General features: G+C 49.0%; 1 long non-coding RNA gene across 1 annotated transcript in view; it reads right to left on the reverse strand.

Moving 5' to 3' along the window:
* Positions 1–1,751: 1,751 nt before the first annotated feature.
* LOC119454238 (uncharacterized) overlaps positions 1,752–26,862 on the reverse strand; it is a 110,599-nt gene continuing 85,488 nt past the window's right edge. Inside the window, exons 3-4 of the long non-coding RNA XR_007467197.1 lie at positions 13,532–13,609; positions 1,752–1,945 (exon numbers count right to left, since the gene is read on the reverse strand). This is a non-coding gene — a long non-coding RNA (uncharacterized LOC119454238). The remainder of the gene's footprint in view (positions 1,946–13,531; positions 13,610–26,862) is intronic.

Raw genomic sequence — 26,862 nt, forward strand, 5'->3', positions numbered from 1 at the left:
ACTGGGGTTCCTACCGGACTTTGGCAGATAGCTTGCATCAAATGAGATAATTGAGTAGCGATGGCCTGTCACGTAGATTCACCAAGGCTCACTGACAGATTTTCTATAGCTTTGTAACAGCCTTTCCCGCATCGCCCTGTGTGGTTGCCGTAAGCAATACGTCCGCGGTAAGATTTTGTCTACCTATAACTCCTGCAGAGGCAAACGCCCTTTCTTTCACGATGTTTGTAGGCTGCTACCAAGAGCGACGTCACTTGGCAATTATTTCGAGCAGCTGTGATTATTGAGCCCCAACAGAACAGTATAAAAATCTTCTGGGCTTGGTAGCTGGTCAGCATCGCTCATCTTGGGCACTACATTCACTTTCAGCGTGATTTCGCCCACCTGTGTATCAACGCTGGCTTGACTTACACACGCCAACGCTATGGCCGTATCGCTAGCAATTATTTACGACGTTGAAACGGGCGTGATGCTAGAGGTTCAGCTCTAAATAGAAGGATCCGCCCTCAGTTCTGATGGACAGGAAGCTCCTGTGAATGTTGTAATCACCGATTCTGTTTGAACTCTCTAATTGTCAATCACTTGATTGCATCTATAAACAGCAATTACTCCAGTCCCAGACAACCGCTCTAATGTTTCTGGTGGTGATAAATTGGCATCGCCACCACTGTCTATTCCCTTAGTACAAGCGAGGTGAGCGGGGATGAACGTCCTCAAGGGAAATGACGCGAATGATGTACACTTGGGCCAATCCGCGGCACAGGTCTGGTCTGTTGACCTACACGCGATACATTCGCAGCCTCACTGTCTCACTTCCCCGGTGGGAATGTCTCCTCGGATGGTCACTTTCGGCAATATCACTTTTAGTGCGCGCTTATTGATAAGTTGAGCAAAACCGGATGAAATGATTGGCTGGTTGAGCAGAACGTCACGCGACGGGATAGTATCGCCCAAATTGATCGTCTGAGAATTCATCCCATGGTCTGCCATGAACAGGCAGCAGCATGTATGGCTTTCTGGATACCCTGAGGGCTGGTCAGCCGTATCAAGTCTCCATTAGAATGAACCAAAGCCACCGGGATGCTCCTCATACCACTGCGGATGAACAAATCAAAGCTAATTCACATGTAGAAAAAGAGGCCGTCCAAGGAGAAAAAACCCCTACCAGTGGAGTTTGTTTGTTGTTGTTGTTACGTCAGCCTAAATTGAAGCAGGGAAAATTATGAGTAACAGTTCGAACACTAGGATTACAAAAGCCTAATATCACCCAGAAGCTGGTCAAAGAAGTAAGGCCACAGCAAAAGCGCACGGACGCCACGGTTTCTTTGATAACAATCTGACGGCTGTTCTTCGTCTTCCCTGTGTGTTCCCTTCTCCATCCTCCTGTTGCTACACCCTCGCGGCCACATCGTGTAAGCCTGCCACCTAAGGCGTGCAAAATGTTTTATACGCCATGAAAATAAGCTTCGTATAATTTGTGGCTTTTGATCACATGCCATTGACTGCAATTCAGAAGCATCAGGTAATCTTCGCGCATTCTGCTGGATCAAAAAATGGCTTCTGCACGTTCTGAAGAACTTCAACAGTAATGCTTTTTTCATATACGTCAGTTCTTTTTTCTACAAGTGCACGGCAAGAACATTTGTGAACTAAGCACAAACACTTCCACAGAAAATCGCCTAAAGGACGTTTAATTACATACAATTTGAGAAAAAGTGGGTTTTGCCTCTCCTTTGCGAACTTCCTGTTTAACCTCGCATTTGACCACACCATGCAGAATGCGAGGGTAACCTTCTTTCCAGACCGCTAAAGTAGTCTTCCTAGTCGTCGGAACAAAGGTCTCTTCTGTGTGGAGCAATGACTACTCCGCAGGTGTCGACGAACTGGTCGCGGCACACCGGAGGAACATTGTGCATCAGGTACTTCTGCGTCCAAAGAATGCACTCTGTAAGACAGAACGGCATAGACATTAGTGAAAAATTGTAGATACGCTACGGACGTGACAACGCTTCATAGTATGCAGTGTTGAGCAGTTGCATGGTGATCACACCTCAGCTCGCTCCTTATCAGGGGCGTAGTCAGTCTGGGGCACACCGGGAACGTGCACCCTCCGTTCTCCCGGAACTAGTGCGTACCAGGCTACGCGGCATAAAACGAGGTGCGACGACACTAACCTTACCCCTCCCCCCATCCCCCAGAACAGAATTTATGGTTACGCTACTGCTCCCTACCTTTACTAACTCGAGTAGAGCAGTAATATCCCTGCTAGAAGCCCCTGGAAGTTATAGCGCAAAAAAATGTCACAGTTTCGCCCTAAGGGCGAAGCAATGAATGCGATAGCAACACAGCAATGTCATACAAAGTAAGGTGAGCGGCTTTGGTAGCAATATGAATTGTAGTAAACATGAGTTGATTAAGTAAGCAGGTGTGCTGCGGCGTAAGTAGACCGACATGAAGAGAGACTCGATGACCACAAGAAGGCGCGTGTGAAACGGTGGTGTTGATCACAAGTGCTTCCCGTGGGCAGCGCGTGCGAAGGGACACACCTGTAGCGCTGCACTGCCAACCCGGGCAGCATTGCATGTGTAGCGTGCGTTGGAAAATGTGGCCCCACTATTACTAACTGATTGAACAAGCGTGGTGTGAGCGCGCACAAACAAACATAAATAGATCACACTGAATGACTGCAGACAACGACTGTCAAAACGCTGGCAGCAAGCGCATACGCCGCAGCAGCGGGCGAAGGTACGTGCGGTCTATCGCTTCAACGGAAATTGAGCGGCGAATGCACGGCGCATAAAGGTCAGAGCCGTGTGAAGATACGGTGCGGGCGAGCGCGACGAGCGCGGTTGTTGGCAGAGTAGAAGTGCGCCCCCCCCCCCCGCTCCCTCCGGCGTTGGCTTCCCGCTTCCTTGCTTGCGCGTGGGAGATTGAGTGCGTTCGCTCTCCGTGATAGCGCGCGTCCCCGCACGCTTCCGCTCGGGCATACGACGCGCGGCGCAGATTTTATCTATAGGGAACCTCACGGCGATGGCGACGGCGACGCCGACGGCAGAAATCCGGTTGAAGTGTCCATATAATTGCTATCGCAATAAAAAAAAAAGAACGCGAGCTTCGTGCGTGTGCAATGTTTCTTATTGTGCTCTTGTTTCTTGCGTTAAACTCGCCTTTGCATAATGAACCCGCAAACCCACGTCGCAACCTTGGAGAAAACGCACCGGGAATAAGAAGTATATCACTGCGCCGGTCCCGTCCTGCCCGAATGTCCTCGCCCGGCCCGGCTCGTATGCTGGGACGCGCTGAAACTTTTATTGGAGAGGCTGGGCACATGCCCGTTCACTGGGGAGCGTAGGTCGAGTCATTGAGCGCGCGCGCTAGTCCTGCGTAGATCCAAGGCATTCTGTCCGAAGCTAAAGTGACTAGTTGGATCATATGGCTGTTAATTACCTTACAAACAAATAGGCCCCTAATTTTTTCGCGTATTGTTGGGCGAAGATTTCTTATAATCTCTATGCCTTAATTCCGTCTGAGACGTGATATAGATGTGGAGTAAAAGGGTACAACTTTTTAGAAACTGTGCCAGAAATTGGTTCCCGTTCTGGAAGTTCTCCGTACAGATTGTTAACCAGCGAAGCTGGAACGTGCGGCCCCGGTGTTTAGCAGTCGGTTAATCCCGATGCTGTATTGAAGCGTTTCTCAATTATTGGTTACATGTTTGTGTTTCTCGTGTAACGCAAGCGCCAATGGCCGGCGGATGCTGCTAAGTACGACTATAGTGCCTAGAATGTAAGTATATTCTAGGCACTATAGTACGAAGCCGAGCTAACTCGAGATATCGAACGCATGCGACAACGGCGAGCCGAGGAGACGGTGTTGCGGGCAGAGCAGCGTCAACGTGGCAATGGTGGGAGCGCGTTCACCGGGACCAACGCCCGCTTTCGGCGGGAGTTTCTCGAGCGGCACTCTGGCTGCGGCTGCGACGAAACGTCCACGTTGAAATCGCAGAAGGCGAATGCAAGCGCCATTGGCGGGCGCATGCTACTAACCACGATGCCGAGCTACCTTGCGATATCGAACGCACGCGACAACAGCGAGCCGAGGAGGCGGCGTTGCGGGCAGAACAGCAACGACGTCACTAACGGCGCTGCCAATGGCGCGGGCTTGGTTGCGACGTAGAGAACGACGTAACTGACGGCGCAGCCAATGGAGACCTTTATCGAAACATGTGGCGAACGGTTTTTCGTTTCGCGTAGCCATATAGAGCTGTCGCTGTAAAAGAAACAACTGTTGAAGTTGTAATTCCTTTTTGTTCCTGCTGAAACAAACTTTATTTTCCCGAAAGTAAAAAAATGCTAGCAGCCACTCCTGATACGAGTTTACTGTTAATTATTTTATTGCAACTGCGCTATCGTCCCGATCTTTATGTATTCAACCAGATTGAGTATACCTTAATGGCCACTGCAGTATCCATAGATGGTTTCCACCTGAATTGCATTGGCAATATTCTTCGTGTGCTAGAAATCTATAAACGAGAAAGCCCATTCCCAACCCATGTGAAGAAAATTTGCTGCCCCAAATTTCAAAAGGAGTAGAAGGAAATCCTTTTAGCCATGATAGCCTGACCATATTGTGACAGCTAGATCACAGTATATACAATCATTGCTTCTTTTATTATTGCGATAGCAATTATATGGACACTCAAAAGCAGATTTCTGCCGTCGGCGTCGCCGTCGCCGTCGCCGTCGCCGTGAGGTTCCGTATGACGTCAATGGAGATGAAATCGTGGCCGCGCGCCGCCGAACGCTGTATGTGCGAGTGAAAGGGCGCGAGGGACGCGCTCTTTCACGGGGAGTGAACGCACGGCGGAGAACAAACGCGCGTTCTGCGCCGTGCTTCCTTAAGGGCTGCAGAAGTAGGCGTCTCTTTCCTCCTTTACAATCACCATATATGTAGAGCAAACGCGCCTTCTTCCGATGCGCGAGAGGCCGTGGGGGAGGGGGGGAAGGGGGAGGGAAGGGAGGCGACGTTTAGCTGCGGCACCAAGTGCCTATTTATATCAGAGGCTCCGGCAACAGTCACCAACGCCGCACGCATTTTGAGCGAACGCGGGCAAAATGCCGACGGCGTCGACAACAGTTCGGCGCGTTGCCGGTGCTGCTGCATGTCCAAGTTTATACAGCTGATAAAGCTAATATCATTACTCCGTATATCTCTCTACAAATTTGCTATCGCAATTGATGCTTCACCTTTCAGGTGAAACTGCGACAACTTTTCTTTTCGTGCCCAACTTGGAATATGCCGTTTGAAATTTCAGCTGCTTCTGCTTGCCGTACAAAAAAAAACTGTCAGCCCTTCCACTGGGGTGGAGATGGTAGACCAGCGAAGCTGTCCTATGGTGGGAATTATGTATTTCCAATTATGACTATTAAGATGTGATGGTGTGTGTAATTGGTTATTATTGCGATAGCAATTATATGGACACTCCAAAGCAGATTTCTGCCGTCGGCGTCGCCGTCGCCGTCGCCGTTGCCGTCGCCGTCGCCGTGAGGTTCCGTATGACGTCAATGGAGATGAAATCGTCGCCGCGCGCCACCGAACGCTGTATGTGCGAGTGAAAGGGCGCGAGGGACGCGCGCTTTCACGGGGAGTGAACGCACGGCGGAGAACAAACGCGCGTTCTGTGCCGTGCTCCCTTAAGGGCTGCAGAAGTAGGCGTCTCTTTCCTCCTTTACAATCACCCTATATGTAGAGCAAACGCGCCTTCTTGTGACGCACGAAAGGCCGTGAGGGGGGGGGGGGGGGGCGGGGAAGGGAGGCGACGTTTAGCTGCGGCACCAAGTGCCTATTTATATCAAAGGCTCCGGCAACAGTCACCAACGCTGCACGCGTTTTGAGCGAACTCGGGCAAAACGCCGACGGCGTCGACAACAGTTCTGCGTGTTGCCGGCGCTGCTGCATGTCCAAGTTTATACAGCTCATAAAGCTAATATCATTACTCCGTATAGCTCTCTACTAAGTTGCTATCGCAATTGATGCTTCGCCTTTCGGGTGAAACTGCGACAACTTTTTTTTCAACTGTTTAAGAATGAGAACTATATATTATCCGGTGGTTTTCCTTTATTTAGCGACCACTGGGATCATGGCCTTATGGTCGCTACGGTACACCGCCATAGGGTGTACGGCACACGGTCGCACGTTCTTCATAAACAGGTCACCAACGCCGCGCGCGTTCGGTGCGAACGCGGGATAAACGCCGCCGCCGTCGACAACAGTTGTGCGCGTTGTTTGTGTGACCGCACACAACCGCTATCAAAACTCTGGCTACGTGACGAACGGGTAAACGCCGTTGTCGACACTGTTAGGAGAGAGGCGGGCGAGAGCCCAGAGAAAGTCGGCGGCAGAGGCCGGCAGGGCTGCGCGCATGCGCCGCAGTGGGAGAACGCGCACGCACACGCACATTCTAGAGTGCCTCGATGCCTTCTTTCACTTTTCCTACTTTCTATCCCCCTTTCGCCGATCCTCAGATGCTGAGCCGTGTTCCCTATAAGGGCTGCAGAAACATCCATCTTTTCTCTTTTGCTCAACCTCTACTATACTACTGCCCTACTCGCCCACCACTCTCCTTCCCCTGGGAAGTCGCGTTTGCTCTCCGCCGTGCGTTCGCTCCCCACGAAAGTACGCGTCCCTCGCCCTCGCGCGCTTTCACTCGCACATAAGTCACGTTTTCTCTCCGTGCGTTCGCTCTCCGTGCGTTCGCTATCCTTGAAAGCGCGCGTCCCTCGCCCTCGCGCGCTTTCACTAGCACACACAGCATACGGCCAATGAGAGTTTTTATTGCGATAGCAATTATATGGACACTCAAAAGCAGATTTCTGCCGTCGGCGTCGCCGTCGCCGTCGCCGTGAGGTTCCGTATGACGTCATTTGGAGAAGAAATCGTCGCCGATGATAAGTGGTTCTTGAGGGAAAGGGAAAGGTTGGCGCTATCTTCTGCAGCCCTTGAGGGAGCACGGCTCAGCGCCAACGGGGAGGGGTAAGTGGGAGCGAAAGAAGGGATAATCGTCGATGATAAGTGGTTCTTGAGGGAAAGGGAAAGGTTGGCGCTATCTTCTGCAGCCCTTGAGGGAGCACGGCTCAGCGCCAACGGGGAGGGGTAAGTGGGAGCGAAAGAAGGGATAGATTGGAGTCGCCACGGCTGGGCGAAGCAAAACCGGCAGGCATAGGCGGCACGTATCAGGCCGAGATGGAAGGCCTTGGTGTGCTGCAGAGTCTGCAGGGGTGTTGTGCCAGGCCGGTCAGGCCCGGGGTGGGGTGGGAGGCCGTGAGGCCTTCCCGCTTGTAGAAATGTCCTTAGAGGCGTGCGGAGAGCCCTGACGAGTCAAGGAACTCCACGACGCCTCGAAGTGCAGAAAGGTGGTGTCGGCCGGGGAAGAGGAGATCTTCCTCCTTGCCAGAGGGGAGGCCCAGGCGGCGGAACTCCTGCAGGAGTGGGCCCCGCTGCTGGAGGTACGCCGGGCAGGCCAGCATGAGATGTTCGATCGTCTCCGGCTCCCCGCAGGAGCTGCAGGCCGGGGACGTCGCTCGTCCCAGTCGGTAGCTGCGTGCTGCCGTCCAGCTGCAGCCGATGCGGAGCCGGAGAAGGAGCGAGGTCTCCCTGCGAGCCAGGCCTCGCTGGGGGAGTGGTCGTGGGGGGCATCCCAGTGCCACCCGTTTGTCTGGGTGGTGGGTCGCCAGGTGTCGCCGCAGCCTCAGTCCAGTGAAGTCGCCCTCCGTCACGGCCCGACTGAGGGGCACAGTGGTGTGGTGGGCGTCCTTCGCCAGGGTGTCGGCTGCCTCGTTGCCCGGGATCCCTACGTGGGCGGGGATCCAATGCAGGGACACCGGGTGGCCTGCGTCCTGCAGCGCTGTCAGCCGGGTAGACAGCAGTGCGACTCCTAGGCTGGCGCTTTCTGGCCTCTGCAGGCCGAGGAGGGCTGCCTTGGAGTCGCAGAGGATGGCCGCTGGTACCCCAGGAAGCTCCTCGGAAAGTAGGTCGACCGCCAGGTGGAGGCCTGCCACCTCCGCTGCAGTCGAGCTGGCGTGTCTGGGCAGTCGACACTGCCTGCTCTTCTGCAGGGCTGGTGCCGTGCAGGCCGCCGTGGCAGAGCCGGTGTCCGGTACCACCGAACCGTCGACGTACACCAGGAGGTGGTCTCCGAGGGTCTCGTCCAGGAGGCAGGCGGCCGTCTGCTGCAGGGCGCAAGCGGGCGAGCGCCTCTTCGAAATCCCGGGCAGCTCCGTGGCGATGGGGACAGGAGGCCTCTGCGGTGGGGGCAGCTGTACCGCATTCGGCGGTGGGTTGCCAACCACCTCCTCGTAGAGGCGGCACAGCTGACCCATTTCCCTCAAGAACCACTTATCATCATCATCATCAGAACAAACGCGCGTTCTGCGCCGTGCTCGCTTAAGGGCTGCAGAAGTAGGCGTCTCTTTCCTCCTTTACAATCACCATATATGTAGAGCAAACGCACCTTCTTCCGACGCGCGAGAAGCCGTGGGGGAGGGGGAGGGAAGGGAGGCGACGTTTAGCTGCGGCACCAAGTGCCTATTTATATCACAGGCTCCGGCAACAGTCACCAACGCCGCACGCATTTTGAGCGAACGCGGGCAAAACGCCGATGGCGTCGACAACAGTTCTGCGTGTTGGCGATGCTGCTGCATCTCCAAGTTTATACAGCTGGTAAAGCTAATATCATTACTCCGTATAGCTCTCTACAAGTTTGCTATCGCAATTGATGCTTCGCCTTTCAGGTGAAACTGCGACCACTTTTTTTTAATTGCGATAGCAATTATATGGACACTCCAAAGCAGATTTCTGCCGTCGGCGTCGCCGTCGCCATCGCCGTGAGGTTCCGTATGACGTCAAAGGCGATGAAATTGCCGCCGCGCGCCGAACGCTGTATGTGCGAGTGAAAGGGCGCGAGGGACGCGCGCTTTCACGGGGAGTGAACGCACGGCGGAGAACAAACGCGCGTTCTGCGCCGTGCTCCCTTAAGGGCTGCAGAATTAGGCGTCTCTTTTCGCCTTTACAATCACCATATATGTAGAGCAAACGTGACTTCTTCAGACATGCGAAAGGCCGTGGGGGGGGGGGGGGGGGGGAGGGAAGGAGGGCGACGTTTAGCTGCGGCACAAAATGCCTATTTATATAAAAACGTTGTGAGGCGAGAAGGTGGTAAAGACTTCCGACGCTGCTCGACGAGTGTTCCGTTCTGATCTCGCTGAAAACCTCCGAGCCGCCCCCAGAGGCTCCGGCAACAGTCACCAACGCCGCGCGCGTTTTGTGCGAACGTGGGCAAAACGCCGACGGTGTCGACAACAGTGCTGTGTGTTGCCGGTGCTGCTGCATGTCCAAGTTTGTAGAGCTGATAAAACTACTATCCTTACTCCGTATAGCTCTCTACTAGGTTGCTATCGCAATTGATGCTTCGCCTTTCGGGTGAAACTGTGACAACTTTTTCTATTGCCGGACGCGACGACCGAAAGGTGAGCCCTTAGCAGATTCGGTGTAAAAAATGTCGCAGTTTCACCCGTAAGGCGAAGCATCAATTGTGATAGCAAATTAGTAGAGAACTATACGGAGTAAGGATAGTAGTTTTATCAGTTGTATCAACTTGGCATGTAGCAGAACCATCAACGCGCAGAACTCTGTCGACGCCGTCGGCGTTTTGCCCGCGTTCGCACCGAACGCGCGCGGCGTTGGTGACTGTTGCCGGTGCATCAAGCGGTGGCTCGGAGGTTTGCGACAAGATAAGTACGGGACACTCGTCGAGCAGCGTCGGAAGTCTTTACCACCTTCTCGCCTCGCAACGTTTTATTGCGATAGCAATTATATGGACACTCCAAAGCAGATTTCTGCCGTCGGCGTCGCCGTCGTCGTCGCCGTTGCCGTCGCCGTGAGGTTCCGTATGACGTCAATGGTGATGAAATCGTCACCGCGCGCCGCCGAACGCTGTATGTGCGAGTGAAAGCGCGCTTTCACGGGGAGTGAACCCACGGCGGAGAACAAACGCGCGTTCTGCGCTGTGCTCCCTTAAGGGCTGCAGAAGTAGGCGTCTCTTTCCTCCTTTACAATCACCATATATGTAGAGCAAACGCGCTTTCTTCCTACGCGCGAAAGGCCGTGGTGGGAGGGAAGGGAGGCGACGTTTAGCTGCGGCACCAAGTGTTAATTTATATCAGATGCTCCGGCAACAGTCACCAACGCCGCACGCATTTTGTGCGAACGCGGGCGAAACGCCGACGGCGTCGACAAGTTCTGCGTGTGGCCGGTTCCGCTGCATGTCTGTGGTAGGAGGACGACAACTTAATATTTGTGATCGGTGTGCGGAACCGATATTTGAAATGCGCGGGCTTTTCTGTGCTTGTGCTCGGCGTGCGGGGCCGAAAGGCACGGGAGTGAGCGTCGCTGGTGCGCGTGGTCAGTGCGCGTGCCGGGAGAGACCATCTGGAACGACGGGGCAGTCAGGCTGACAGAACGGGCAGTGCAGCGAGATGGAGCGGACCGAACGCCGGCCCACGTCCCGGCATCCCGGTCCTGCACTGCGAACCGGGCGCCGCCCCGGCTTCTACCATCGTTGCGGGTCCTGTTGAGCTGGGCCTCGTCCCCGCTCGCACGACCGCTGCCGTGCTGCCGGGCTCGGGCCACGACCCAGAGCCCTGGTCCTGTTCTCCAAACCGGGCGTCGCCCCGGCTTCTGCCACCGTCGTGGGTCTTGCTGAGCTGGGCCTCGTCCCGGCTCGCACGACCGCTGCCGTGCTGCCAGGCTCGGGCTACGTCCCAGATCCCTGGTCCCGTTCTTCGAACCGGGCGTCGTCCCGGCTTTCAGCCCACTGCTGTGCCGGGCTTCGTCCTGGCTTGTAACCCAGCGCTGTGCTGCCGAACTCGGGCTATGACCCAGAGCTAACGCTCCGGAACCGGGCTACGTCCTGGAGCCACCCGGAACTTCAACCGCCGCCCATACCCACCGCCGTCAGAGCCAAGTCCGCCGAGCCGTCGCCACGAGGCCGGACTCCTTTTTAGAATTGTGAGTGCTCGAGCGTGACACTTATCCAGCTTATCTGTATAGTTCGTGTCCCGTATTCGTCCCATGTGCCGTTCGTGTCATAAATACGTCTCTTTGTGTCTCTTGTTGTTTTCTTGTGCGTCTGGCTGACCTGCGCCCACAACATAATCATCACAATGTCCAAGTTTCTACAGCTGATAAAGCTACTATCATTACTCCGTATAGCTCTCTACAAATTTGCTATCGCAATTGATGCTTCGCCTTTCAGGTGAAACTGCGACAACTGTTTTTATATATAAATACGCATTTGGTGCCACAGCTAAACATCGCCTCCCCTCCCTCCCGTCCCCCCACGGCCTTTAGCGGGACGGAAGAAGTCACGTTTGCCCTCCACCGTGCGTTCGCTCCCCGCGAAAGCGCGCGTCCCTCGCGCGCTTTCAATCGCACATAGAGCATACGGCGCGCGGCGACGATTTCATCGCCGTTGAACGTCATACGGAACCTCACGGCGACAGCGACTACGACACCGACGGCAGAAATCCGCTTTGAGTGTCCATATAATTGCTACCGCAATAATAACATTTTATGCTTTTGGTGTGATTAGCATGTCTAGGGTACTTCACGTACATTCCGGAGGCTGTCTATCTATCTATATAAATGTCTATGTTGCAAACCATTTTTCCGCAAACCTCGGTCTTTCGGTAGTCCATGATCGAATGGGTGGCGCGTCGGCCTGTTGTGCTGAATGAACAGGGTTCGAAGCCAACCGTGGGGCCGATTTGCGTACCTGGGTATGCGCGGCTCGTCAACAACCCGCTTTGACGCTGACATGGGTCATTGGGAATGCGGGCCTGGTTATGTGGCATGAGTATGTAGCGCTCTTCAATGAATCTCTTCCACGATGACTTGGAGCACTCTTTACGTGGTGTAACTCGGTCTGTGCTGGTTACGCTTCTGCAAGACAGAAGCGTAACCAGGGGGGTGGGCACACCGGGCACGTGCCTCCACCCCCCGCCCCACGCCCCTTAACTTTATGTGTACCAGGGGTACTTTATAGTGTTTTGTACGCCGCAGCCTTAAACAATACGCCTTGGGGGAAAATGCTAACCTTCCATTCGGTTTTTTTCTTTAATTTTTTATGCTTGCTGTAAACCTGGTCGGTCGACAGGGCCGCGATTTCATAGCGATGACTCATGACTTATTCTATACTAGTCTTATCATCCACCACTCACGGCCGGCTGATCCCGTTGATAACGCGAGCGGACCGTCGCTCTGACCACTGACAAAGCACGATAAGCGCGAAAAGGCATTATTACCGGAAAGGCATCACTACAAAATACCGGCCCAGAACAGTTGTTATTGCGGTCTTTTATTCTCGATGCACTTGTAATGTATTTCGATATACCACCTGAGCTATGGCATTTTTATCGCATGTGCACGATTCCTTTCGGAAGGACCGTGTTATAGGGTTTAACGTCCCGAAACTGCGCAGTGACAGTTGTAGGACGGTAAATCGTATAATTTAAGAAAATGAGGTCACACCGGACCTTTGAGGTGGCCGTTATCAGAACGAAAGTAATTTTGCTGATGTCTGCATACTTTCTTGAGCAACTAAATCAGAATGGCAAACATGGCAGACATTGTGATCTGTGAGAAGATAATTTCAGGTCATGTACTCCTTTGACCTAAAGTGACCTCCTTCAGTCACCCCTGTCTATGTGAGTTTAATCACAGTAAGTAATCTGAAACATTCCAGGGGTCGTGAGTACCTACCTTCACTTGCCATTACTTCGAGAATTGGCGACTATACAGTAGATGCCTTCGGTTACAATAGACTGACCTGCCTTCAACTTTCAACATAATTGTGATAAATCTTGCACAACTGCAGAGGCGTGAATATGACAAACATAAGAGTTTGAAAGTGTTTTTACCACTAACCTCGTGGGCCAGTTCAACTTTATTCGTATCTTTATCCGCTGATTAGGTCCCGTCTGTTTCTCAACATAAGCGCAATTAGATTGTGCAATGTCAAAATCAAGTCATTACTACTTATCAATATGCTCGCGCTCTACTCGTAGCTTCCGCATTTTAACATTATGGGTTTTTCATAATACTACACACCAATCTGGGTAAAATTACATGTTCCCTTTTGAAAAATTCGCGAACGAGGTAACTAGCATATACGGCGCGAAAGCAGGAGACAAGGGCAGCGCCTGTCCTCGCCGGCAGTTAGACTGTTTTGCGTGCTCCTTTCGCGCTGTAACACTACTACCATGGGATATCACCAGCTACTCCATCCATAAATCCTCTATCGTACAAGGGAAGCCTCAGGCTGGAGGCTCTCTGAGAATGGCACCAGTATGAAGCTTCCCTAATTGGCCTTCTGTTGATCAAGCAAGACGTCGTCCCTTCGATGACCAATGTTGATCGTTTCATCTTCATGTTCCTGTGAACTCTTTGCTATGTTTCTTTCGAGGATGAAACTTACGATGGCCGTGATACTCGAGGTCCATCACGACGCACTTGCGGTCAAAGTAGTAGAATATGCCCTCCTTAACGTCTGGATCTGAAATGAAAAAAGTCTTACACGTTTAAAGACTGAGCACGTTCTACGGCACCCTCTCACGTCCAGCAATGCAATATGCGCCACAATAGGTAGCTGTTGTTACCTTAAATTTAGTGGAAAACTTCTGTGGCTGAAATTTCAGCCGCTGTATCGCAATTGAACAAACGCAATTATCTAACAAGGTTGCTGTACCTCGTTCCAATACAGCTGCTTTTACAACGCGTCTGGAATTTGCAAAGTGAGTCTGAGCAGGCTACTGTATTTTCTACTTTAAATTATAATCTGTAGCACTTATTGCCCACATTTTTCTTAGTGCTCGCGATTATGCATTCCGATGGGCAATCTTTTGCTAACAGTTCTATTTGTCATGAAATGTCACTTGGCTGTCTTTCTTAAAAGCGACATAGGGTACTTTCTCATAGCGCATGGCGGCATGTTGCGAACGTACAATGTTGATATACGATATTGACGAGGTTGCTGATACTGCTAACCAAATCGAGACCATGGATCCAAGGTCGAGATTTTGTATTGTTATTTTTCCGACATGCGGTCAAGCATTGTCTTGCAATAGATAAATTGCACGCGTGCCGCAAATAATCTTGGTAGTTATCGTCCTTAGTAGGCTGAAGGGCAAATATACGGCAAACAGCGGCTAGCCATCTTTCTTTCTTTTTTCTTTTTTTGAGGCCATGATGACCGGCGTAGCCCTCTACATGTGGAAGCAGGGAAGCGATGATAAAACGATTTTACAACAGCAGTGGCATTGATAAGGCGCAAGTCCCTCACCTCCCCCATTTATTCCCTCGCAGCATCAAAAATGACGGCTGCGCCATGCGCAGTCGCGGTATCACGTGATAAGGCACGATTCAGAGGGTGACGGGCAATGTCTCGCTCATTATTTCGTTTGGTAGTTTTTTTTTCTTTTTTGCCGTATTTTCTTTATAACCGTGGAATACGCCTCTTCTTTCGCTCTGCGTAGATTATTGCGTTGTCTATCGGCAAGTATGCTATACCAACTCATTCGATCCCCAACGTTAGTAACAAATAACGACATTTGAATTAACAAGAACTGGACGAGTTGAAACATGTTCATAATCTGTGATCATCTCTTCTTTCTCGTCTGTCTCAAGATGTAGCGTTGACAGGTCCTGAATAGCATTTTCATCTGTATTTCCGTCAAAATTGCCTTAAATCAAAGTATATTGGGAAAGTAGCCAAGCCTGCTGGCATCGCGGCGCTGCAGCAGTGCATGTCCATATGCGCCCCGAACGCGATTAGATATGCTTATAGCGTCCGACTGTATTTGGCCGATATCTCTTTATCAGCTCATGTAGACCCTGCGGCTGCTGGCAGAAGTGGCGGTGAGTTTGGCGCCTTGCGAAAACAAAATATTCACTGGTTCACGCCTGCCAAACAACAGAGATGAATATTCGCCGGTACAGTTCTAGATTTGACTTCGTTCTCGTCCTATTGCTTTTTGCGGTCAGGTACGTAAAACGCTAACATTTCTTTTATCAGTGTCCAATACGGTGATCACGACTCGGTCAACAAGGCAGCTTCATCCTGGAGTCAGAGTTTCTGGAAGAACACTTGCCCTTCGTCAGGACCAGACAGAGAGAAGTCGCGTTATCGAAACGTTATCTCCACGCTGACTTTTGTCTTGTTCACCCACTGTTCATTAGTTCAAGTGTCCATCTTTCTGTGAACCCTTTTATTGCGTGGATGTCTAGGCAGTTGTACAAAAACAGCGATATGCACGCTTGCAGTGATTTAGTTTGATGCCGAGAGAGATCTCTTTTTTTATTCCATAGCTTATTGTTCAGAGGCATAAATTTTTGTGGTTGTTGTTACTCTGTGTCTGCGTACTGTTACGAAAACTTCATATTTAGCCTCATAGCGTGGCATTATATATTTTGAGGCAGAACTCGTGGCGTTATGTCTCTTGCTTTCTCTTTATAATCTGCATCTCCCTCCTACAGTAATGCATGTATTCCACTGCCTGTGTTCTGTAAAAATGCGTGAATGAATCTTCACTCGTAGGCCTGCTTCTTCGATGTACACGAGGACACCATGGTGGCGACTGTGAAGCCAGGATTCATAGACAGGTAGCCTCGTGGAATGGAAGCCCACCGTGTTGGGGCGGTAACACCGATAAATGCTTTAGCTGTGGGGTTAACCAAAGATCAAGATTGGGCACGTTTACATTTGTGCGCAGACGCATGTCTACTGTGAAATGGTAGAACACACCTGTTATTGTCACTAACTTCTCTTGTGGCATGGCGCCGGTTTAATTTAGCATTTGTATGTCATAAACATAAATGTTATTTAGGCGTCCCGAACAATGCTTATCTTCAGTATTCTACGCGTTGGGTCGAAGACGTCTGAACGAACTTCCAAGACATTTATCACGTAAAATGTACGTACCAAACGCCGAGCGTAAATGGTGTTCAGGTTTCACTTTCATTAAGGCAAAACTGCCGTTATAAATTATAGCAGGTGGAGAAGCTCATTCCTAACTAGTATCTTGACGGTTTTCGTTGCAAACACAAGAGTAGTGAAATTTTAGCAGGGTTCATCCTGCATCACCGTGCACATTTTCCGCCAAGCGAAAAGCATACAAAAGGAATACCAATGCAGATCCAATCCACATTTGGAATCTAGGCGAAGCGAAGCTTTAGTGAAGCAGCTAAATAAATGCTTTACAAGAGACCGCCTTGTGTAAAAGCTCGTTTATTTTCATCCTAGATACCGTGTAACCTTATGCAATGTTCAAAACACCACGAAGGTCGCAGATTTTTTTTTTCATGCAGTGTTTATATTTATGCCTACTACACCGCTCACAAGCTATGCCGATATGCAAAATCCAAGTCAGGCGGATGCACGCCGTAAGACGTCCATGCAGCAATATCACAAATACGAAGGGGATGTGTGATACTTGTTAAAGGAAGGGTGGTGACAAGTGCATGCGCAGGAAGAGTACGACACGTGTCAAGCTACAATTAGAGCTTCTGTACCTCTTGTGTCACAGTGTCACATACCCATTCTGCAGGATTGGCCACGAACGGCGTACACCCATAGCACATATTGAACGGATAAATAAAAAAAGAAATAAAACAATTCGTTATATATAATCCACTATTCCATTAAGAGTTTGGTGTGTTTTAAATATACGTTTCTGCCGGCATTACACGTATGTTCAGGTTTATGCTGGAATTGATTTTTTTTTTTGTTACGCAGAACAGAGGTGTCCTTACTTGCACTACTTTGTCGGTCAGCGTGCAAAAGCTATAAAGTCAATTCGCTGGTACTAGCAATGCGAACGTATAATCTTCGTAAGTATAAATCTACTAATATATCCACCGGGATAATAAATAGCGGAGGCTATGCCGGGTTAAATGAAATAGCCTAGCAGACGATGCTTGAACATAGGGCAATCTGCATGCAGGGGCGTACACTTCCTACTGTCGTATGTGTAGTACGTGGCGTGACGCTGACCGACGTTCTTGTCGACGCTCCCGTGAGACTATTATAATATTGCAGTGCCCTAAATAACAGCTATCATTCTATAAAACGTACGTTCCTGTCTGGTCACAGAGCATGATTTGTTACGGTCGATATTGCGCCTGTTTCCGCAATCTGGCTCTCCTCGGAAGGTTCCTACCTCAGGAAGTTTAGCACGAGTTGATGGGCTAGTTGGTTCGACACACTAGGGCAGCAGCAGCGTAGGCAAGACGAAAGACACCAGAAAACATAAAAATGATAACCGCAAGCGCTGAAGTAACAACTGAGGTTCATTAGCTGACAGACCTCCATATATATAAGGAAGGCAGAGACGTTAACCAGTCAAGATTCCGGTTGGCTAGCCTACCCTGGGGGAAGCGAGAAGGGGAATAGACAGTAGGGGGAGAGAGAGGGGGTAGAGAGACGTCCACGGACAGCACTTCAGAGTCAAAGGCGCTCGCACAAGCCAGACGTTCTCAGAAAGGGCCAATATGCCTTCACTGCCTTTTGAGCCGATGGTTGGTGGGGACGGCGTTCTAGTATTGTCCGTTCACTGAAAAGACGATCATCTAGTTTCCTGAATGCGTTGGGCATAGATTGTCTTTGTGCTTCAAACTGAGCACAGTGGCACAATAGGTGTTCAATGTGCTCCTCGCAGCGACAGACATCACATGCAGGACTGTCATCCATTCCGATAACTGCTGAAGAAGCTTTCTTGAAGGCAACTCCCAACCACAACCGACACAGGAGAGATGCGTCGTGTCGGTGCAGTCCAGCCGGAGTTGCAGCGAAGTGTTTAGTCTTTGCAGTCTGGTGCGCCTTGTATGTGCGCTACTCCACTGAGCTAACGAGTGTGCATGCTAGAATGCGAAGCTGTCTCGCAGCGGTCTTCTTGGTTTGACTTCTGAGCTGCCTTATCTGTGCCATCATTTCCAATGATACCGCAATGGCCTGGTATCTATTGAAAAGAGATATCATGGCCTTTTTCTCTCAATGGTGGATAAGTTCCACGATTTCGCAAGTCAGTTGATCGTAAGTTCCATGTCGGAGAATCGACTGTCTCCATAGTAAAGCCAGCATTGAATCGTAGAACATTGGCCATTTTCGAGTACTCTGTATTGATCACATGAAGCGCACTGCGGAGAGCCGCGCGCGAGCTCGGCAGCTGTAGACGTAGTGATATAGGAAGTGTTGAACAGTTGGGTTATTCCCCTTGTTGGTGTAAATTATAGAGTCTTCGCAACTGGTTGATGCAGTTAAGCCATCAGTATAAAAGTGTGCGCAGTTCATCTATTTCTCGTACGAGAGGAGTAAGCTGCGTTGCTTCAGCGCGGTTGACGGTAAGTCCGACTTTTTCTGAAGTCCTGCGATTGCGAGATTTATTTGAGTACAGCTCACAGACCTTGGAGGAATCGAAGGCTTTGCCGCATGTGCGTACCCTGTAGTAGAAAAGGCACGCTGCGCGAAGACCGTTTCACTGAATGTCGTGTGGAGCCTTTCTACAGGCAGACTAGCGAGGTGGTGGGTAAGCGTTCGGGCAAAGTGTTATGTGCACACGTATTGTTTCAATGGTAATGTGCCTTCTGATAGTGTTATCTTGAGCGATTGCAATAACTTCTGTCGTCGACGCACTCTGCGGTAGACCAAGGCACTTCCTGAGGTCTTGGGCTTGGATACCTTGGATTGTATTCTGTTTAATTCTGCAGGTGTTGGAGATGACCGGTAGGCTGTACAGCAGGAATCCTATAAAGAGGACCTTGCACAGTTGCAGCATAGAGTGTATTGACACTCCCCAGGTATTTCCTGCTAGAAACTTAAACATACGGCAAATTACCGTCAGTCGTTTATCACATAATGCACATGAGGGGTCCAGGAGAGATTTCTGTCAATAACCACCCCCAAAATGTGTGGCTCGTGCTGTACGAGATCAGCTGTCCGTCGACGGATATCACCTATAGAGACATTGGTTTTGTAGTAAATTGGTCCTTTACACTTTTCACATGATACTTGAAGTCCTTGTTCCCGAAAAGGTAGGATGATGTTAAAGGGCCTGCCTTCTCAAGCCGCGTGCAAAGCAAATGCAAATGTCGTCGACATAGATGGAGAGCCGAACGGTGCATGGCAGCTTTTGGCTCAGTACTCCACCCCGAGGGCCCCTACGGTTACTGTAATGGTTATGCTGGGAGGTTGGACCATCTTCTGTAAGTGTGAGAAAAGATCTCGTTTGTAGGTAGCTACCAATACAGAAGTAGATCTTGACGACAAGTCCTACTGCCTCTGACGGGCTGAAGATAGCTTCGTGTATTACGTTCTCAAATGCTCCTTTCACATCCATATACAGGGCAACAGATGATCGGTTGCAGTAGTTTTCTTGCTCGACGTACAGCTGCAGCGGAAAAAGATTAGCACAAGTGACCGACCACCTGCGCAGATAAACTGCGGTATGCGACCCTGTTGTTCCCTAGCAGACTTAAAACAAGAGTGCCAGGCACTCCCTCTTTGAAACATGAATCATCTGGCACTTTAGATTCCAGTGTGCACGGGAACAAAAGCGCCGCATGCCGCAATTTCCCTGCTCCAGTCATCGGTCGCTTGTGCTAATGTTTTTCCGCTGCATCTGTACGTCCCCAAGTCAACAACGTTGTCTGTGGAAGAACGGCCATGCCCGAAAGCGGCCATTGCGTCTGGATACACCTCGTAATGTTCGAGGTACCATTCTAATCAGGCTGAACCATTTTCTTGATTAGTTTTTTGATGCAGCTGACAAGCGCAGTCGGTCGGTATGATGCAATGTCTACAGGCGACTTGCCAGGCTCAAGCAGTGGAATTAGGCGGCTGGTCTTCCATTCCTGGCGAGCCGTCCGTGTCTGCCATGAGCTGTTCAACAAGATTAGGAGAACTTTCTGAGCCGCTTCGCCAAGATTCCATACTGCACGATAGGTTACACCGTCTAGTCCTGGCGATGACGAACGCTTGTACAAGGAATGTGTAGCTTCAAGTTCGTTCATAGCGAAATCACTGTCCATGCGGGGGCTATGAGAAATCGGTGAGTGGTCGATTGTCAATATTCCAGCGGAACTAGTTTCACCCGCAATATTCCTGCAGAAATCGTTAGCGACGTCAATCTGTCTGCATCGTTGGTGAAGGGCCAAAGATTTGAAAGGGTGGTGCTGATGAGGGGTTCCAGAGAGACCATGGACAGTCATCCATATGTGAGACAAAGGTTTTCTTGGATCCAAAGACTCGCAGAACGACATCTATCTTTGCGATGCGAGTTTGTCCATTTTGTCTATGCGACGCTGAATTTTCTTTTGAGTTGGTCTTGCCAACCTCAAGTCATGCATGGACTTTTTATGCCTGTATCTTCGCTCCGCAAGCCGACGAATTGCACGAAGGTTTTCCACTTCAATGTCGTATTCGGTACGTGTAGACGTTCTCGAACGCCAATCCGTGCAGCCTGTAAGCACCTTTTATAGTGTCGTCTAGACTAGAGGATAAGCCATCACGACAGCCGTCTACCACAATTGATTTGAACATCAGCCAGTCGATACATGCACAGTGATGCCAGGTAACGTGGACTCCGTCATCCCTTCAATCCTAAGATAAGTGGGGAGGTGGTCACTTCTCCGTGTTTCAACATCTGACAACCACGTAACCTCTCTGGTGAAGGCATGTTAAGCAAAGGTGAGGTCCAGGCAACTACTATAGACAGTTCCACGCGGAAAGCTAAGTCTGATCTTGTACGGGGGTGGATTTGGTTTCTGTTTATGTCGGTACTTCTTTCCCGCTGTCTCATGGAGTTGTTAACGGATTTTACATCTGGGTTGGCAGTCATGGTCTGCTGGTTGATTTTCCATCCACATATATAGCAGAAGTTATTAAGGGGTTTCGGGCCAAAATCTTGCCGGCGCCCGAGTTCTGCGCAGGTTCTAAAGTATTGCGCGGATTCGCTGTAGTTTGCAGCGGCAGTCACAGCACTGATATATGATGTTGTAGGGGACGTGCGGTCCATCGAAATAGATAAGTACCGTTAAAGATATTCCCAGCATGCGTGCTGCGAGGACCATGCATCTTGCGGATATTCGTTGCCCTTGTAGTAGTTCTTGTTCGCAGGTGCCTGGCGGAATGTTGTAGACTACGCCTTTGGTAGTGCTCTCTGGTATCCTGACATTTGCTTTAACTTCGGCGGCCTCCACTCTGAATACTGGTGATTCTTAGGGGCATGTTGCACGCTATGTCTTTGTTTGGTGTACTTGCGGTGATTACGTTCTTCACGTGTCACATTTGAATCCGGATGGTGTCACATAAGTCTTTTTGAACCGACTTGCTAGCTCGGCCGATGGCATTTGTCACTGCCACCAGTGTCCACTTGGAGAGTTGTAATCCCGCCGTCGGTCTGTACATGATCTTCATGTCGTCCACTGACAAAGGCGGAAGTCTCCATTTTCTATAATGCGGCATGTCTTCCGGGGTAGGTTTTGTTGCTCCGGCATGCTGCGTACCTTGTTGGTCTGCTTCCTTGGCTGCGGACTTTATATGCGTCTTAGTACTTTCCTCTCCTCTGTCACGTGTGCCATTTTTCCTGGATGTGTATTGCCTTTCCGCTGCTCTCGTCATGCGTTCATTCCCCTTGCAATTGTTTCTGCTCTTGTGGCGCCTCTCGGTCTGCATCTCAATGCCGTTGTTTTCCTGGCTCAGTTCTCGTGCAGTTTTTGCTGTGTCGGATACGTCAGTCATTGATATTCAGCGACGACGCCGAGTCGCCCTCGAAGAGAGCGAGCGGCGGCTCACGAGCCACGGGCCGCGGGTCCCACACAGTCAGCCGGCCGTGTACCCTTGTATGGTTAGCTGCGTTAGTGTGACGTGAAACCTTCAAACGGCAAAAAAAAATGACGGTAATTCCGCTTAGCGCTCCTAAACTTCATGACCTCCGGTTCCGTCGCAGCCACAGTTTCGCTGAATGATAGCAGGTATCCAGAAAATTGCCAGAAAATGCAGGAGCCTATGCGAAGCGCGTCCGCACTGCTTAGCACCCTAGCGCAGCTTTTTCACTTTAATCTAGGGACTCCAGAAACAGATCACTTTTATTTATCAATCTCAGTCGAAATTGGCAGTCACTTTAGCATACGCCAAAGAAGGCGAAAGCCTACGCGCTCAAAAGACACATTCATTTAGATGAATGTGTCATTCTTAGACATTCTCGTTCGAGTGCGTTGTTACTTCTTGTTACATGTTTTCTCCCACCAAATGTTATGAGTTCGACTCCCACCAAAGATCGAGTGTGCGACCTCACATGAGCGTGGCTTCGAGTGCCTTAATTAATTTCGCCCCAACTCCACACGTCGTGTGGTCGACTCCCACCCAAGGTCGTGGGATCGAGGGCCTGAATTACCTGTATTAACTCTGCCCTTTTTTTTGCATGATGAGCGGCATCGGAGCCAGCTGTCAAAGAAGACGAACGCGCGAGCAGTGGCAAGAGTGCGTCTCCGCGCGAGGCGAGCTCACATTACTTTCTGTACCGCACGCCGCGTTTTCAAGGCCACGGTCTGACGAGGCAGTTAAGGTTTTCGCCTTAAAACAGATGCTGTGAAGCAAGCGGGCGCGCGCCTCTTGAAGATTCAAATTGTCATTCCTCTGTAGGCGCGACAAACGCAAGGCGAAAGCTCGCGCACGCATAGTTTGACAGTGTGCTCATTACTGTACGTCCCGTGGCTGCTGCTGAAGTGACTATGCGTTCAATCGGGGGCGGCGCAAAGTGCCACTCGGTTGCAGCTCACAGGAAGAAGGAAGCGCAATGGCCGTTTCATGTTGTGCCGCCCATCTACGCCGGCGAGCCGCGTGAGTAATCTGCGCGTAATCTACGGTGTTGTAATCAGGTAAATTGAGCGAATAACGAGGCGCTAGTTACTTTGGCCTAGGGAGCCATTATTTAATTTACAAGTATGGAACTAGACATTTATGACGATTCCCTTCAACTTTCCAATATAAATATGTACAGCAAAAGCTTGTAACTCAAAGGTGGAATAATCTAATTACTTTTAGTAGCGAATGAATTCCTCTGGTTTTTCTTGCAAATGATGTCCGCCTGGGGCAGATAATTCGTCTGTAGTGACCTAATTCGGTTAAGTTTCGTAGGTGCTTTTAAAAAAGTGCCTGTAGTTAAAAAATAACACAGTAAATTGTCTGCATCCATGCAGTTATATTCAAAAGTATCCACAATAATGGCAACTTCGTGTGTCTATCTCCTCTCTTCTTGCTCAAACAGGTTATAAAGTTCGGTATGTAATTGATTGATGATGAGGGGTAATTGGAGATCGCCGGGAGAGGCCTTCGTCCTGCAGTGGACATAAATATAGGCTGATGATGATGATGATGATGATGACGTAATTGATTGAATTCCCAGGCACTGCATTTATGAACTGTATCCGAAATTGTACAGAATTTTTCAAAGTACTTACCGTCTCCCACAAGCATGTCTATGGTCCCACGCGTAGCTCCTGGTGTCACTACGAATGAAATCTCTTGCCTGTACGGCCACACAAAGTTAGTATCCTCGACTGCAATCTGTCGATCTGTTCACTTCTATTTTTAACTTTCATGATGCCACCGATTTGCAGATATGGTATTTCTTTTCTTTTTAATTTAATCTATGGTCTCAGTAATTTATTCCACGGATAGGTGGTTGCATAGTAATAGCTGGATGCATATACAATTGCCACGGAAATATTACTTCGTTTTATTTATTTATTTATTTATTTATTTATTTATTTATTTATTTATTTATTTATTTATTTATTTATTTATTTATTTATTTACTTGTAAAACCTTCGAGGTACCTGTAGTACGTGGTAGATAGGTGAAAATACAATGCCAGAATTAAGAGTACAGTTTTGGAAACAGGAATGCACTGTAGATCAATAACAAGTCATGAAAAGGAATCGTGGTGATAGTTCAAAAACAACAGGCAATATCAATTACACATTATACAGCACACATACATAAGCGTGCTATATACGAAACAGGGAATTCTCACAATTAAGGCATGCTAATGTATTTCGTTTGATACTGTACTATTTCATGTTAGCCAATGCATTCTTAAAACGAGTGCGGACACTGATGCTTACCAATGAAGTAGGTAGGTTATTTCATTCTATCGAAGTCCTAGGAAGAAATGGTTATAAGCACGTGTCGGTGTTAAGACGTGTCAGGTTAACCTTATGTGCTCCAGCTTTTACCAGAGCGATAACTAACGATAACATCGATAACTCTCTCTAACCGTACTATTTCGCTGTTCCGGAAATACATTCCTCGAATGAACAAACCAACTAGAAATCTTTGGAAATTTCTAGAACTAAGCAGTAGACATAGCTATTTGTCATTTTACACCAGTAAAGTATGCCTTGTTGATTATCAATCTTGCTGTAATACATTTTTTTGTAAAGTATGCCTTGTTGATTATCAATCATGTGCTATCTAAAATTTTTCTTGATCAAGTGCTACCCACAGTGATTGCTTAGCGCGTGGCCTTGAGCTACTGAGCACGAGGTCTCGAGATCAAATCCCTGTCACGGCGACCGCATTTTGATAGGGGCGAAATGCAAAAACGCGCGTGTTTTGTGCACGTTAAAAAACCCCTGCTGGTCAAAATTAATCCCGAGTCTCCCACTACAGCTTGCCTTATATTGAGATCGTGGTTTTGGCATGTAAAACCTCATAATTTAATTTAATTTTAATTAATTAACTGCCAGAAATCCTAACGGAAATACCATAACATTGTCGATTAGAAGAGATTATAGCAATGATTTTGTATGCTTCCCGCGCAGTGACTGTTATTTATGTATCCTATAAGCGCCGTTCCGTACTAAAGGCAGTCGTTCAATTTTGACATTTCTACTGTTTGTTCTTCTTTTTTTTTTTTGTTGGTTTTCCACGCGGCATAACATTATAATGGAGTTAAACATGACGCTGGCATATCATGTACAGTCGAGCGCCTTCATATGTGTGGGGCCTCTGAAATCGTTCGTGATACAGGCCACCTTATTGTAGAGGTCGCGAACCGCACAGCAGATCATAAAACCGGCACAGAATCATTCCTTCGTTATACAAGTCATTTCGTTGTAGATGTGTTCGTTGTAGAGGCACTCTAGTGTATTCTTATATTGGGAAAGAATATCACAATTGCCTAAGTCGTATCTATAGCCAAGCTGTTCTGGACAATTCTAGTAGTGTAAACATACATTTTTTTAATTATTCACACCCCCTTCTACGACAAATGAAAATGGCATGTGTTAATGTCTCGCTTCTCCAATCAATGTACGCTGTCTGTGCAAAGGGGCCAAATTTATATTTATCTTCTTCTTTCTGGGGTTTTACGTGCCAAAACCAGTTCTGATTATGAGGCACGCCATAGTGGAGGGCTCCGGATTCATTTTGACCACCTGGAGTTCTTTAACGTGCACTACAACGCAAGCACACGGGCGTTTTTGCATTTAAATTTGTTTTTGCATTTTTTCAAATGTATATTTATGAAGCAATGCTTGTAGCTCTGAGTTATAGTTATTTTGAAATTTTCTATAACGATTCAATTCATGAGAAATGGCGGTAAGGCGTTCCTTTGAATTGTTAATTTGTTCATCCAATATTTTGGTGGTGCGCTCCTCCAAAAACATCAAAGTGACCAAACAGGGTACATTCACTTGGGGACTATCTTCAAAGGCACTGAGAAATAGTGCTTAGATGTTAATGCGTTAGCATTCTTAGAGTACTTCGCGGACCTTCCGGGGGCCAACTATTTATACTTGTATCTATTTTTGTATCTTTCTATGTATGTATGCCTGTATCGAATTGTTTTGCCGACTACGTTGGTCACAGGGTATTCCGTGGTCGAATGAACAGCGCATCAGGCTGCTATGCTGAGGTGACAGGGTTGGAAACCAACCATCGAGATTCCTCATATTAATCGCGATTCTACAGAAATGGCTTGCACAGGAGCTGGTGCTCTTCATTCAAACCATTGCCTGCGCAAATGACTAGATATTGCAGGATGTTTTTTTTTTTGTTTTTTTTTTTGCGCACATTCGCTGTGCTCGTTCCGGTGTTCTTCTCACCCTCTCATATGCTTCCTTTATCCCCTCCACAAGCGCAAAGTAGCAAACTGGATATTGTGGTCCGGTTCACCTACCTGCCTTTTATTTTATTCCTCTCACCCCTTCTAACTCTAACCGTAATTTTGCCCTAATGTGACGTCAGCATAACCACTGCCACCTACCACCAACGCCATTTCCGTAAAGTTTGACATAAGAGAATGCATAGTCGTATTCTTTAACGTACATATTGACACGCGTACATTGCTTAGCTTTTTTCGGTAACCGTCTTTATTGGTTGACCGCTACGTAGAGTTACAAAACCACTTTCAGTTTCATTTGTTGTTCTTGGCAACTAGTGCACCCACTAAAGAAATAAAAGAGTTAGATTCGTGACTCAGAGTTCCCGCAATGACTGGCTTCTTACAGTCTCTACAACGTGACAATATTACGCTATCCAGTTTTGTTATATTTAGTGTCGAGTATCCGATACTGACAATAACGGCTGCGCGGCAAGACTCTACAAATGACGACGGAACGAAATAATAATGAATTGCTACAAAACCGGGTCGCTGTAACATGACAGCCGTCAGCCGTGCCGAAGCAAGCTATGAAATGTAGGCGCTATGGGAATAATTTGTAATATAGTAATTTCACTGACTTGGTGTT

This window comes from Dermacentor silvarum, chromosome 5 (genome assembly GCF_013339745.2).
Source record: "Dermacentor silvarum isolate Dsil-2018 chromosome 5, BIME_Dsil_1.4, whole genome shotgun sequence".
Taxonomy (NCBI): Eukaryota; Metazoa; Arthropoda; class Arachnida; order Ixodida; family Ixodidae; genus Dermacentor; species Dermacentor silvarum.